Raw genomic sequence first — 7,425 nt, 5'->3', positions numbered from 1 at the left:
GTTATTAAAACAAAATTATACAATCACTGTTATTGAAATAATATTATGGTTGTAGACATAATGTCATACAAATCCCGCAAGAAAAAACACTGTTATTATAAACTGAAAATTATTACGTAGGAAGAAACATTGTCATAGTATACAACAACACATAAAACATCATTATTATACCATTGTCACTGCTAAGTCACATTAACTAAAGCATATAAACCAACAAACCACAGTTACCACTCACTTCAAAAACCACATCAAAACGTTAACTATCTTACTTTGGTCATCACTAATAAAATAAACTTAAGACACAATAGTAATAGAACATTTACCACTAACACTATTAATCGAGACATGTGAACAAACAAAATCAAAACACAGAATAAACTAACCCCTAATGGATTTACTACACTCTCTACGAGAACCAAAGTTATCCTCCACCTTTCAATTTACCATCAAACAAACTCCTCCAAAAAAATTATCTATAGTCGGATTACCGACCATCGCACTAAGATACCCACAGTCGATTTACCGACAGTCAGAATGGGTTATCATCAGCACATAATTTACTTCACTATAAAACACTTTTCGGCTTACAAAATTATTCCAACATAATTGCTCAAATAATACATTAGACAAACAAGGAAAAATCCAATATAGTATCCCAAAAATATATCACAATCAAAAATATCAAATATCAAAAATCAATTATATTAATCTAATTATAGTCATAATGATTGAAATGTTATTAACTATGGAACCAATCTACATAGAATCTACTAATCCGGTACAATATAATTCATTGAACCCAACATTACAAAATCACAACAACCAACTATTTTAGGAATTACAAATAAATCTAAACACCTTATAAACTTTTACAAACAACATGCAATAGAAAAACCAAAGTAAAACACAAATGTAAAATATGTATTGTAAAACTTTTATTTTTACCAATTACAAAAATATTCAAAGATAGAATTGTTAACTATGGCAAAATATGACACACGACAGCCTTGGAAACTCTTCGTCCGCTCGAAGTGATGAACCAGCAACGACGACAACCGGATAAAGAATTTCTAGCTGACTCTGCAACAGGAAAACAAATATGTATAAAAACCCCAAACTACCAAATAAAAGCGTTCAGTCTTTCCGATATCACTTGACTCTATTCATTTCGAGAGCTTGGAGAAGAAGGTTGCCCACTCTCGACCACCTTACACCATACACTGTAGGAGCAGAAGGTTGCTCTATTGTTTCCATCTCTCCCCTCGATCGGAGCAGAAGGTTGCTCGACCGAATTCCCTCCCAATATAACGTGGAGCAGAAGGCTGCTCACATTATATTCAGCAACCTCCTCGATTCAATTTCCTGGGACTGAACCATCGATGCCGAAACGAACACGAAGAGCAGGCCGAAAATACCAGCTGAGAAAACTCATCGCTCAATTCTCGGATCCTAGGATCGAACCAGTGAACCTAGACGCTCTCTTGGGAACCAAGTCCCAAGGAATATCCATACAGAACTCAGAGCCTGTACAGTTCCAAATCTCGAAAGATCCAGCGGGTCATTTCCGGCTAATCCAACGACCTCCCCTTGCCCAGCAGGACGAAAAAATCAACTCTCCATCAGAACCTACTCCACCAACCAGGGGATACTTTACGAGCGACCACTCTGTCCAGGTACAACAGCCGGATTTTAGGCCTCACTGCCCAGTACAACTCTCTGCAGCATCAAAGAAGTTCTTCGCAGGACTTAAGGAGAAATTGCATCTGCTTGCACGAACCTCAACAAACTAAAGGTGAGTGAAAAAATCTAATCTATTAAAAACTCAATTGCGCGAAAAATAGGCAAATCCCTCGAACCTGTCGCGTTCGAAAAAGTGACACAACCATTTCACGTCAGTTTAACTCTAGACGTAACAAGAATTTTGGTGGCAGCGGTGGGATTGTCACACCTTTTTCTCGCGTTTTTCCTATTAAATCAATATAAAAATGAATCACGAAGAATTAATGACCCTCGCGGAACAATTAAAGAAAAAACAGGCCTTACTAGACGACAGGGAAGCCGCGCTAGAGATGAAAAGTAGAGACATAGTGTCAGCCCAACGCAAAGTAGAGTCATTAACAGAAATAGAAAACGAACTAACCGAGAGAGAAAGAGCTGTTGTCGAAAAAGAGGCTCACGCTAATGAACTACTCGCTAGATCTAGAGAAATACACGAGAATCCAGAGAGATTTAGTACAGAAGAATCACAAGAACTTAACGAAACTATCCTCTCTCAAATCACGGAATTACAAGAAGAGTTAGCTCGCGTAAAAAGACTCGCATTAAGACCTCCCAGGACAGACCAGACTCCATCAGTAACAATAGCACTTAAGGATGCTCTCGCGTACGTCCCCATGTTCGACGGAATGAATCTAGAAGTGTCTCAATTTATAAAATCATGCAAAAGGGCCTGTACAATGCTTCCAGATCACGTAATCGCTATTTTTCTAGAGTTAATTCGACAAAAATTTAAGGGTAGGGCACGAACTGCAATCGAAAATTTAGAATATGATAATCTAGAGACACTCGAAACGCGCCTACGTGAGGTATTTGATCCCTTAATGACGGTTAATCAATGTAAAGCCGCTTTAGAAAATATGTCCAAAGGACCTCAAGAACACATCATTGATTACGTCAATAGATCGCGTACTTTCCACGGGAATATCCTCAATCTTGAAAAACAGGAGAAAAACAGACCCCTATCGATCTATGAGAAACGTAAAATTGAAGATGACGCTATCTCAGCATTTTTAAACGGGATACCACCCCTGTTGCGGACAGTATGCAGGTTACTGCCCCATAAAACGATAGAACAAGCGTACACTAGTGCAATAGCTGTCTATAAAAATCATATCAGAGACATGGAACGGTTTAAAACGCAAGGACGAATATTTCAAGTACTTGCCGATCCCCTACAAGAACCCTCCAATCAAATCTCCACCAGGGAGTATTCAAAAAGGCAACATGAGTCGGTAAAAATCGAAAAACCCCAAATCAAGTGCGATTTTTGTGGATATAAAAACCATACTGTAGAAAATTGTTTAAAAAAAATTAACGCAGCTAAAAGAGCAGAAAAAACTGGGGAAGATTCATACAATCCCGACTCATATTGCCAACTATGCAAGGTTAAAGGACACGATCTCACCGTCTGTCGAAAATTTGAATATTTCAGTCGAAAAAGAAATCAAAAAAACGAGTCCACCCCCGGGCAGAAAAAGAACGAGACCCCGGGGGAACAAAAACCAGTAACCCCGTCTGTGTCCAAGCAAACGGAACCCCCAAAATTACAATAGCGCGTATTTCCCTGCACGAAGAAAATGTCCCAGCTGTCACGTTGAGATCACCCGACCTAAAAACAACAGTCGTGATAATGCTAGACACTGGAGCCGAAGTAAACTTATTAAAAATCGGTTGCGTCAGAAACACGAATAAAATAGATAGAGAAAATATCTTACGGTTACATGGTATCACCAACACAGGGGTCGACACTCTGGGACTCATTACCATCAGAGTACAAGGACACCCAAGCCCTTTCCATATAGTTTCGGAAGAATTTCCCATAGCGTACGCTGGAGTCCTTGGATCCGAATTCTTCCAGGAAAACAAAGCAAAATTATGCTACGACACTAGGATGTTTTCATTTAATAATATTATGATACCTTTCGACATACCTCAGACTAAAACAATTTCTCCTGGCTCAGTCACTGCTCTCCCTGTACGAGTAGACAAAAACTCCCAAGAAACCGGCTTTGTACCTGAAATAAGACTGGGAAACAAAATTATTGCTGGGGGAAATATAAGCCTCAACATAGAGGGAAAAACTTTTATAAGGGTTATAAGTCGAAACCAAGAACCTGTCATAGTACCAATTCCTACAGTACGCATTTTAACCTGTCCCTGGATGTCTATCAAAATAGAGCACGACCCATTCAAAGTAGATAACTCGAGCAGCACACAGGCAACTCGCCTAAAGATGCTGAAAAATTGCCTAGACAAAAATAACATACAAAAAAATGAAAGAGTTTTACTCACAATCACAGCTCACGAAAAAACTTACGCTAGAGCTCAAAAATTATTGAAAGAAGTTCATTTTCATGAACTAACCCCAGAAGAACGTGACCCCATCCAAAAAATCATTATTGAAAATCAGGACCTATTCTACTTAAAGGGGGAAACCCTAGGGGCCACCAATAAAACCACACATAGAATTATTACCAGCGACAATATACCGGTGTTTAAAAAACAGTACAGATTCCCTCCTGCTCACAAAGAAGAAATTGCCAAACAAGTCAAAGACTTAGAACAAAGGCAGATAATTAGGCCATCAGAAAGCCCTTACAGCTCACCTATTTGGCTGGTAGATAAAAAACCAGATTCTCAGGGAAACAAAAAGTGGAGGCTAGTGAATGATTACCGAGACTTAAATGCTAAAACAATAGGGGACGCGTACCCTCTCCCAAACATTGTAGAAATCATTGATCAATTAGGGGGAGCAAAATACTTCTCCACTCTAGATCTCGCGAGCGGATTCCATCAGATCAAAATTCACCCCGATGACGTGCATAAAACTGCATTCACCACACCCCATCAGCATTTCGAATATACACGTATTCACCGAGTATCTTAAACAATACATGGACAATAGAGTGGCATGGGACGATCTATGTGAACTGTCTTCGTTTTCATATAACACCAGTGTTCATGAGAGCACGGGCTACACCCCATATCAATTGGTGTTTGGACGACTGGCTAGAATGCCCTCAAGCGACTTAGCCAGAGATTTAACTGACCAGACGTACGAAGAATACTTAAAAGATTTATATCACAGGAACAGAAAAGTTACAAAAAGAGCCGTAGCTAATGTAATTAAAGCTAAAGAGAGATCCAAACGTTACTATGATAGAAAAATAAACCCCCAGGACTTCAAGAAAGGTGATAAAGTATTCCTTCTGAACTTACCACACACTAAGTTAAATAAATTCGCCAATCAATATACCGGGCCATACACCATCTTAGAAGTCCTAGAAAAATCAAATGTAGTATTAGATTATAAGATTAGATTAAACCTTGCACATTATCTGAGAGGCTGGAATAAAAACAGAATCAATCCATTCCAGATGATTGTGCTGCTACTCTTACTACCCCTAGTATCTGGACTGATCGGGTATGACTGTGGTGGACCCATCCTTAACGTCTCTACTTTCTCATTAACCGATGTTGGTGAATGCAAGATCGAAATCACGGAACCAGAACATGTCCAAACCAGAATTTAGTTAGTCCAACTAATTAAGCACAAGTACAATAAGGTCTCCCAATGCAAAGTAGAAATCGATAGAACAATGCACTACTGTGGTATGCACAGCCATACCTCGATCGTCCAGAACGGGAGACGCGAATACATATACGAAATAGATGAATTTACCTGTAAACGCCTACTCGGAACAAATAGCATATCCTTAAACAAAGATGTTAGCATAAATAATTTAAAACCTAATGTCACCAATGACCGCTCAGTAAAACTTGCCGAGAAGTTGAGTGTAGACGGAACATGCAAGGGGGTTGACTAAAATGACCAGGACGGATCCTGGCCCAACGTCGTCGTCGAAGCCCTGGTACGAATCAGCTACATGCAATATGACGCTCCAGTAGACCTGAAAACCAACAAAATCTTACTAAGAACCACTAGTTGCGAGTTTTTTAGCGAATTTTGCGAAGATAACGGATATTATACATTTTGGAAAACCATGCCAATGGACACCTGCGAATTTGAACAATACGCCTCCATTTTTACCGGAATGGCAACTAAGTTCAGCCAGACCAAATACTCGTCAGAAATTTATTCAGTATCAACTCCAGACGTGATTTTCACCCTGAGTATCAGCAGAGAATCTCATATTTGCGGTTACACCATCAAACAAACTGAAGTTCCCAAACTATACGTAATAGAACATCAGAAGGGAATGGAACCACCAGTACTAAAGACAATATCTACAGACGAACTAGATTTATTTGCATATATTAATTCTAAATTCGTATACGTAGAAAAACATCTAAACCTACAAATGAAAAGGCTATACAAAAATACCTTACGACATCGCTGCGAACTAGAGAGAAAGGTCCTCCAGAACATCCTCAGCCTAGCCGAAGTAGCCCCTGATGAATTTGCGTACAGGATAATGAAGGGGCCTGGGTACCACGCCACGATAGCCGGAGAATTAGTCCATCTTGTAAAATGTACTCCGGTCCAGGTCAAACTTGCCAACAGAGCCGAACTGGAATGTTACAAAGAAGCTCCGGTCATATACCAAAACCTATTTCCTAACCAAAAATTCAAAAATTCTTATGAGACATAGCTCCTCATTTTTCTGTAACCCTCTCCTTCCGGTTGGATATAAAATAGATAACAACTGGTATTTCCTAAATCCTCGACTAACATTGGCTCCTACACCGCAGATCCTTAACCCAGACACGAACCCAACCTGGGAGTACAGATCATCTGAGCACCTCAGCACAGCAGGGATCTACAGCTTGCAAGAACTTGAAAAATTACGTGACAGAATAATGTCAAACGTCGAAAAAACAGCTATCCTCGACAATTTTGCTCACCTGGCAGCTGGCAACACCGTACCTCACCCCCAGTTTGAATTCAGAAACTTACTAGATGAACAAACATTGAACCACATGGTCCAGCATACCATCGAGAATGCCTGGAAACACTTCATCGCTTTCGGATCAGTCTCTGCTGGAATCCTGACTATTGTAATCCTCCTAAAATTCCTGAAAGCTATCATAGGAACTATCATTAATGGATATGCACTACATCGTATTTACGGGTGGAGCCTTAAATTATTGGGAGCTATCTTTAGTTCTCTCACCTCATTACTGCTTCATCTGAACGGAAAACAACAAACTGCAAACGACATCGAAATGCAAACACCAGTACCACAACAGACATCGGCTTTAGGACAATTCGACAGGAAGAAGAGTATCCGACTCGAAGGAGTGGACTATGGATTACTAAAGAAGCTTCAGGAGACACAGAGGAACCAATAACCTCTGTATCTCTCTACAACCCCCCTGCTGTTACGTCCTTCCTTCTCGTCAACAACAATCTGAAAACTAAAAATAAATTAGTTAATAAGAAATATTATTGAATTATAATACAGAGATACTTCTATTACAAGGATGCATTTTACTATACGTGGAAACCATAATAATACATTGAAACTAGTAGAATACGAAACATTTATGGATTAACATTGTAAAACAAGCTACAAAATATTATCCCTTTTAAAAAAAAGCATGTAACGTTTCTTGTCAGCTTTTTTTGGCGCTATGCATATCAAAATATATCTATATAATATGATATATATATATATATATATA

The 7,425-nt window shown here is 39.2% G+C and overlaps 1 long non-coding RNA gene across 3 annotated transcripts; it reads right to left on the bottom strand.

The window, feature by feature from the left end:
* Positions 1-977: 977 nt before the first annotated feature.
* Positions 978-7,134, bottom strand: LOC105272344 (uncharacterized). Of its 3 annotated transcripts, XR_892744.1 has the most exons (10): positions 6,915-7,134; positions 6,646-6,823; positions 6,474-6,576; positions 6,125-6,311; positions 5,564-5,690; positions 5,462-5,471; positions 4,999-5,060; positions 3,711-3,805; positions 3,495-3,630; positions 978-1,080 (listed from the first exon to the last, which is right to left on the bottom strand). It is a non-coding gene; the product is annotated as an uncharacterized lncRNA (long non-coding RNA). The 3 variants fall into 3 exon arrangements; XR_892745.1 differs by having other exon boundaries at positions 3,711-4,027; positions 6,125-6,576; XR_892743.1 differs by having other exon boundaries at positions 6,125-6,576.
* Positions 7,135-7,425: the final 291 nt, after the last annotated feature.

The sequence above is a fragment of the Fopius arisanus genome, unplaced genomic scaffold, assembly GCF_000806365.1.
Source record: "Fopius arisanus strain USDA-PBARC FA_bdor unplaced genomic scaffold, ASM80636v1 scaffold00165, whole genome shotgun sequence".
Lineage (NCBI taxonomy): Eukaryota > Metazoa > Arthropoda > Insecta > Hymenoptera > Braconidae > Fopius > Fopius arisanus.
Note: the sequence above shows the minus strand (reverse complement) of the source record. Positions and strands in the feature narration are given on the sequence as shown.